At 31.8% G+C, this 8378-nt stretch overlaps 1 protein-coding gene across 5 annotated transcripts in view; it reads left to right on the top strand.

Moving 5' to 3' along the window:
• The first annotated feature begins 2593 nt into the window (after positions 1–2593).
• The window catches only part of sestd1 (SEC14 and spectrin domains 1), a 63961-nt gene continuing 58176 nt past the window's right edge, over positions 2594–8378 (top strand). For 4 of the 5 annotated variants that reach the window (XR_015498759.1, XM_087266047.1, XM_087266049.1 and 1 more), the window contains exon 1: positions 2594–2701. The gene's annotated coding sequence lies outside the window, so the exon portion shown is untranslated. Of the gene's footprint in view, positions 2702–2765; positions 2830–8378 lie in introns of those variants that run through there. The other variant, NM_182881.2, reaches the window with a different exon arrangement.

The following is an 8378-nucleotide window of genomic DNA, read 5'->3' as shown; positions in this document are numbered from 1 at the left end:
GTCACACAACTGCCAATTTCACATTTGTCACATAACGAAGAGGTGTCACCCATAACAGAGCTTTTTCTTCATGAATGCAAAATGTCAAATAAAATAAAGTCATTTATGTTTGTTTTAGATAGACATCTTTTATCCTTTTGATTATCATTAATGTTTATGGGTTGTGCAGTTTATTTCACAAAATTTCGAGTTTGTTGTAAACTCGCACACGTTTTTAGTCACATTTTTCTCATTTAAAGTACAAAACATGTTTGCAGATTGATATTTTTCTGATCCCTTAACTCTGTGGTCAGTGGTTCTGTGAAACATAAACAGATTTTTCAGCGTAATGTTAACAATATACTTTCTCTGTGAGTTTATGTTGTGAGTTTTACAGCAAATGTCACAGCTATAACGCTGTAATTGCTCACTTATCACTTATTTTCTGAATTAAAATATCAACAGGATAAATAATGCAAAATAATATTTTCACAAACTTCTTTATTTGTATTTACAAACACAAATCTAATATTTAGTACTTATTTTGTAAGGGAATTTTATTAAACTTTATTGATTACAACACCGTGTTATTTTTATACATGCCAATGTTCATTCATTCATTTTCTTTTCGGTTTAACTTTAGTCCCTTTATTATTTAGTCCCGCCAACTTATCCGGCACGTTTTTACGCAGTGGGTGCCCTTCCAGCCGCATTCCATCTGTGAGAAACATCCATACACACACACATTCACTACGGACAACTTTAACCTACCCCAGGGGTGTCAAACTCAATTCCTGGAGGGCCGAAGCCCTGCACAGTTTAGTTCCAACCCTGCTCCAACACACTTACCTGTAGGTTTCCAACAAGCCAGAAGGACTCAATGGGCTCTATTTTGACGGTCCATGCGCAGAGCGCAAAACGCAGGGCGCAAACGCTTTCAGGGCGTGTCAGAACGCATTTTTGCTAATTTACGGATGGGAAAATCTGCTTTGCACCAAGGCGCATGGTCTAAAAGGGTTGAGTTTATTTTCTTAATGAGTTATAGGTGTGTTTTGAGAATAAACCAATTAGAGTCTCATCTCCCATTCCCTTTAAGAGCCAGCAGCGTCGCACCATAAGCCATTCGCTATTTACATGACGCAAATTAAGTCTAAGTGGAAAAACTGAGCATTTCACAAGCAAACAGTTAACAGTTTTTTTTAACAGAAAACTGTTAAACAGAGCATCTACTGCGTGAGAATGAGAGATATTGGATCACTTTCACTTTCGCTCTTGGATAGGGAAACCTTTATGCACAGACATCAATTAGTCTATAAATAATTAATTGCGTTTGTTAAGCGCAAATATTCGTTTCAAAACTATTTCTAAATTCAGTTCTAATATTAACGAAGTGTGTACAAAAACCTGAGTTATATCCTAATACACATGCTGTGCCTCTTGGTCTAAAACCTGACAGGTGGGCAAATCTAAGCTTGTTTTTAATAAAACAAATATAAATATGGATATATTAAATAATACTGCTAATAATAATAATAACATTATACAAAAGCAAATTGTTATGAATGAACTGAAAAAGCCTCCAGAGATGAAGAAGACATAAAAGCAGTGGTTTTTCATATTTATGTAGGCTAGAAAATAATATGTTTTGTAATATTTTAATCCTTTATATTTATATCCTATATTTATTCTTATTATATCCTATATATATATCCCTAATATTAATTTTTTTTTCATATGTAAAGATATCTGCCTATTGCTCTCTTGTGCGTATTAAGCAGTGTGTAAGCGAGGCGCAACTCTGCGCCGGAGTTTAGACCGGGTTAGTTTTGGTCTAATGAAAAATCTATTATAGTTTCTCAAAATAGCAACGCGCCAGCAGTGCGCCTCAGAACGCCTCCCTTTTTAGACCAGAACGCCTATGTGCGCATATCTGAGCGCATATGCATTTGCTATTTAAACAGTGTAGTGCAGCGCCTCAAAATGACTCTTGCGCCAAGCTGAAACTACCAAACAAGTATTTCGCCGCGCCTTGCGCCCCATTGCGCCCCATTGCGCCGGGTGTATGATAGGGCCCAATTAGTTTGATCAGGTGTGTTTAATTAGGGTTATAACTAAACTGTGCCGAGCTGCGGCCCTTTTGGGACTGAGTTTGACACCTGTGACCTACCCAATTCACCTATACCACATGTCTTTGGACTGTGGGGGAAACTGGAGCACCAGGAGGAAACCCACGCAAAAACAGATGCCAATGTTGAAATAAAAAAAATAATGATAAAATAGTTATTTGTATTTATTATAGAAAAAATTAATACCTGGAATATGTATTAAAGTAGGCTGTTATTGTAGATGTAGAAATTGTTTCAGTTACTTTTCATGCTAAAAATACTGAAATGACTCCCATATAAACACATTTACTTTAGCAAAAATTCAACCCATGTTTAGTTCATGTTTTAAAAATGTTCTTGGTCCATTTGATGCAAGTGCTCCCCTCAATCGCCCCACAAATCTCAGATATCATGTATTTGAACGATGCACTGTCTGTTTAAAAGAAACTGGAGAGCCCGCCCACTACAGTGGGAGAAACGCCCTGTACCGTCATCTGGGAGGAGCTACAGGCGCAGTATCAGCCCCTTTCTAACAAAACGCAACGCTGAACGTTTTCTCAGTATCAAAGACGATTATCAATAACATAGATCGACTCCGGAGCTCAATGCGGAGAAAGGTAACCTCATTTCTTACTCATAATCTATCAGTGTGACTGAAATTGCTGTGAGCGAAAGCACATGGGCTATGCAGTTGCGTCTTTAGCAGGGCTAACAATCACAGCATTATCATCGGCGTCCATCTGAGGTAAGTTAGTCAGGGATTGTCCTCAGATTCACCCAGAAAATAAACCGCAGTCTTAGTAATCAAGCATTAACCTCCATATTATGAAATATAGGTCATTGCATGCAGATTCGCGGCTTGCGCGTGCCAGTAGCCATGCGCGCTGCCAGAAAATATGCTTCATTCTCATATGGAACTCATGCTAAACTGTATTTCAATGTATGTTTCACATGACATCCACCTTCGTGTGTTGTCGTTAGCTGGGACGATTGTTTTACTGCGCAAATGACCTGTAATCATAATATTATGTAGGCCATATAGGTGGATCCCCGTCTTTGTCTCACACGCGCGGCTCATTCCTGCAACTCTCAGCTAGCCAGCTGTTGGTTTGATTTCAGACACTGATTCCCAGAACTGGCCAACTGTTGTCCTTATGTGTCCACAATGACTCTCAAAGTCTAAACTTTTGATCATCATTTTTAATTGTACACGTTTGTTTGTTTATAAAAGCGTCACAGGCGTGACTGAATCTTATAAGACGCGCCAAGAACGAGTTAAAGTCATATTCACATAATAAAGTTAAATGCAAGTATGCTAAGCTTAAAAAAGTCCAGTAGTTTATTTTAATAGATATTTTGCATGCAGCCTAAAGAGACATTTCACCCCAAAAATGGATATATATACTCATCTCTAAGTGGTTTCTAAGTAAAGTTTTCTGTTAAACATAAACGAAGATACTTTGAAGAATGTTAGAAACTGGAAACAATTTGAAGATTTCAGATACAAAAAAAACTCTAAATGCTGTCTGAAAATTTCCTCTAAAATTTTTATTTTTAATTCGGCTCCTGTGTGTATGTTCAGTAATATCGCTTTGATGGCAAAGATTAAATTGGAGTAGAGTTGGTTTTATATTTGCACATTCGTTCATTTAACTGTCTCTATTTTTTACCACGCTAATTTTAATTTTTGGTCAGAATTAGCATGCAAGTATAACTTCAAAACAACATTAGCACTATCTAATTGACTGTAATCAATAGCTGTACTTAGATAATCATTGGCTGCTAATATAATTTCCTAATTTAGAATTTGCAAAGAATACTTTTCTGAAATTATGTTGTTAAGGAGAATGTCTGAATGTAAACCAACTTTACCTCAATACAGATTAAGTCCTTTAAAGTGAAATATCTTAAAACCTCTTAACTTCATCTGAAATTTTCCTCTAATTTAAGTATTTTCATCAGGCTCCTTTGTGTATGTTCAGTATTATCACTTTTATATCAAAGAATAAGACTTTAAAGTAAAATATCTCAACATAAACAAAGGAGGCTGAGAAAAATTTTCATTTTTGAGGGGAAATTTCAGAGCGCACTTAGAGGTTTTTGCGTCTGAACTCTCCATTTACTTCCATAGTAGGAAAAGCAAATGCCGTGGAAGTAAATGGTTACTCATTTCCAAGATTTTTCTAAATAACGTGTGTTTAACAGAAGAAAGAAACTCAAATAGGTTTGAGACCAGTGAAGAGAGTGAGTATATAATAGCAGACTTTTCAGTTTTAGGTGAACTATCACTTTAAGGTTTAGATCTCTGTGATTTCAAAATCAGTCTATTTATTAATGTACAGGCGGACAGTATTTATTTAGTATTTTATGATGAAGTATTTAAAACATTGCATTATTAGTTTTACTGTAATGCTACAAGAGTTCTGTATTACAGTCAGGAGAATCTAGGGAATGTGCATTAGTAATTGGGGGGAAAACTAGTTCAACTGAAGTTCAATCAAAAATTGCTGTTAACACATTTTCAGTACCTCAGGCCATCCAAGATGTAGTTCATAGCTTCAGCGCAACTAACGTAAAGAATGTGCTGTTAAAAGTTAACAGCTACTTTAAGAGTAAAAAAAAACATGCATGCAAAATAATAACCGTAACTGTGAAATGTGTAACTGTGTAAATGTGAAACCATCGTACTGTTTAAGTACTGAATATTATTTACAATGTTGTTATTGTTTTAATCATACAGTCAGCAAAAAATCAAGAGTATGCCATGTTCACATCAAAACAATTCAGAGACAAAACATGAAACAATGTAATCATGTGATGTAAATCATATGTAGTGTTATAAAATTTATTTATTGTGTTTTGTAAAAATTCATTGTGTCATCAGTAGACTCTGGTATTAATTTAATTTTGCTTGTGTATGTTTTTTACTCTCAAAGTAGCTGCTAACTTGTGATTCATGACCACATTTTAGCTAGATTGAAGTAAAGTTGGTTTTATATTCGCACATTCTGAATTTCTCCTTAATAATTCAATTTCAGAAAAGTATTAATTTGTAAATTCTAAATGGGGAAATTATATAATAAATGTATTATATAAATTATATATAATTATATATATATTAACATTTTATGGTCAATTAAATAGTACTAAAATTGTTTTGAAGTCATAATTAAATGCAATTTCAGACTCAATATTCAAATTAACATGGTAAACAATATAGGGAACAAATGTACGAATAGAAAACCAACTTTACCTCAATTTCCGCTATTAAGTTATTTATCCTGCTAAAAAAATACACCTACATCTTGGATGGCCTGAGGTGTACGTGAATATTTTTTTGACTCAGTCCCAAAAGCCCTCGACTTTAAGGATTACAATTTTAGCTAAATATCTTCTTAATGTTCTACTTAAGAAAAGTTACCAACGTCTTGAATGTCTGGTGAAAGGGTGAGGAAACAAACAGCAAAGTTTGGTTTTTGGGGTGAACTGTCCATTTATTTGTCATTATCTTAATCCACATAAAATTAAAGTATCTATTTAAGTGTTTAAGTACTATTATTTTTACTTAATTTAGTTTGATGATTAGTTTGTCTAAATAGAAATGACATTTTAAAGTCCTTTATAAAATATTATTATTAAACATCAATTGAGGTGAAACATCCAAATGCATTATGGTGCTAACAATTTGTTGGAAAATTTAGAAAATAATGTAATGTGTAAGAATGCATAAAGCATCTTTATTTTTATTTATAATATTGTTATTATATTTAACAGTTTATTCTTTGTCAAACCATGCCATCCTTTTACAAATTGAAGTGTTTAAAAGTTCAAATCTGTTTTATTTATTTATTTATTTATTTTGACATGGGTATCACAATTACAGTGGACAACCAAATGTGTTTAAGTGTTTTAGCAGACTTGCTAATTCTCAACACCTGTCCAGGGGAGTCTGAACATAAGATGAAAATAAAATAGATGCATATACACTATTATAAACATTAAAACACTTTATAAACACACAAACATTAGAATTCTTTACATAAAGTTGCTATTGGCCAAAAGCAAAGGCGGCATGATCAAACAAACTAATAGGAAACTATTTGTAAACACTTTTTGTTCACATTTTGTTTTTAACCACTTTTTAAGTACACTACTTTAATTTATATTACTTTCTAATTTTAGGCTAACAGGTAAATCATTCCACAATTGGGTTCCCTTAACAAAGAAAACAGACTGACCAAAAGAGGTCTTACACTTTGGGACAAGACAGTCACCATTAGCAGTTGCTGGTGTGACTGAGAGGTTTGATGCCCACTGATTAGATCTGAAAACGGCATTGGAATATGATTATTTAAATGTTTAAAAAACAATTTGAGATCATTAAATTTAATAAAACTTTCAAAATTAAAAAGGTTATGATTACATAAAACCGAACTATGATGCCATTTAAGTCCATAATTGTAATTGCCTGTTTATTTTAGGCATGGGATGATAACCGTGTTTAATGGGGCGGTTTGAAAAAAAAGTCAAGGTTTTAAAACCAAAAATTTTATGCTACGCCGTTCCTATGGTATGAAAAGATTTTTTTTAGTTGTTTTGGACAGCAGTATATCCAGCAGAAAAGATATCCAAAGATGTCATTTTGAACTGTAAAGAAATCTGTGTTTTTGAAACAGACAGCAGAAGTCAATAACTCATTTGAATTATTTAACCTGACATGTTTACTGCTCGAAATATTTTAAGTGTTTCCCAAATTAAATTGTATTGTGTACAAAGGGGGGGGAAGGTTTTGTTTTTTACCCAGACATATATATATATATATATATATATATATATATATATATATATATATATATATATATATATATATATATATATATATATATATATATATATATATATATATATATATATATATATATATATATATATATATATATATATATATATATATATATATATATATATATATATATATATATATATATATATATATATATATATATATATATATATATATATATATATATATATATATATATATTTATTTATTTATTTATTTATTTATTTATTTATTTATTTATTTATTTATTTATTTATTTATTTATTTATTTATTTATTTATTTATTTATTTATTTATTTATTTATTTATTTATTTATATATATGTATATATATATGTATATATATATATATATATATATATATATATGTATATATATATATATGTATATATATATATATTTTTATTTATATATATATATATATATATATATATATATATATATATATATATATATATATATATATATATATATATATATATATATATATATATATTTAAGAGAAGTAATCTCAATATCGTAATACCATGAAACTGTGATATTTATATCCAAGGTTATTTTACTGTCAGAATCTTATACTGGCCCATGCCTAGTTTATATATCTAATCAATAGTCTTCAATGTGGTTAAAGGGGCTTGTGACCTTGATGTAATGCAATATGTCAAGTGTGAGAATATCATTTTAGGCATGTATAATTTTGCAGCTTGATTTGTTAAAAATGTAATAAAACAAAAACCGTTTAGACTTGGGTTGACCTTCTTACACATTTTTAACATGACTATCAAAATTTAAATTCAAGGCTAGAGTTATGCCAAGATACTTCGTTCGCTTCTTCAATAATTTTTTTTTTAATCAGCACCTCAAATTTATCCCTTGCAGGCCTGTTTCTTATGGAGAAGCACATAGAAACTGTTTTCTTGACATTTAAGGTTAAGTGAGACCGCTCAAGCCATCTTGAAATATGTTGGAAAGCCTTTTGCATACAATGACTTTACAAAATGAGTGCTGTGTCCAGGAACTCTTACCATTTGTGCAAGCATTGGCAGAAATTTGCATTGGGCTGGGCCAGTGGCTTGCATGGTTACATTGTGCAGCAGTGCAATGCAATACTTCAAATGGTCCAAAGGCCTCTTTTTTTTTGCTAACACTCACTCCTGGCTTCCAGACACATCAGCAACCCTTGTAATCGCTGCTGAGCTGTCCTTTTCTAAATGATGTGGTGCTTTTCTGTGCATCAGCTTATATTGAAATGAGTTTGCCAAGTCATGTTTCTCCTTTTAATCTTTTATTGCATTTAATGATTTTTTTTTTTATCTAAGTATTTTTTTATGATTTGTACTCTTGGTAATGGAAAATGACGGTTATCAGATGCTTGTAGGACCACTTCTATTCTCATCAGGTCACAAGGAGCTCTGATTAATTTTAAAGTATTTAGATTGTCAGATGTCATTG

This window comes from Danio rerio, chromosome 9 (genome assembly GCF_052040795.2).
Source record: "Danio rerio strain M-AB ecotype USA chromosome 9, GRCz13ab, whole genome shotgun sequence".
Classification (NCBI taxonomy): domain Eukaryota; kingdom Metazoa; phylum Chordata; class Actinopteri; order Cypriniformes; family Danionidae; genus Danio; species Danio rerio.
This window is presented reverse-complemented; position numbering and strand designations above follow the sequence as displayed.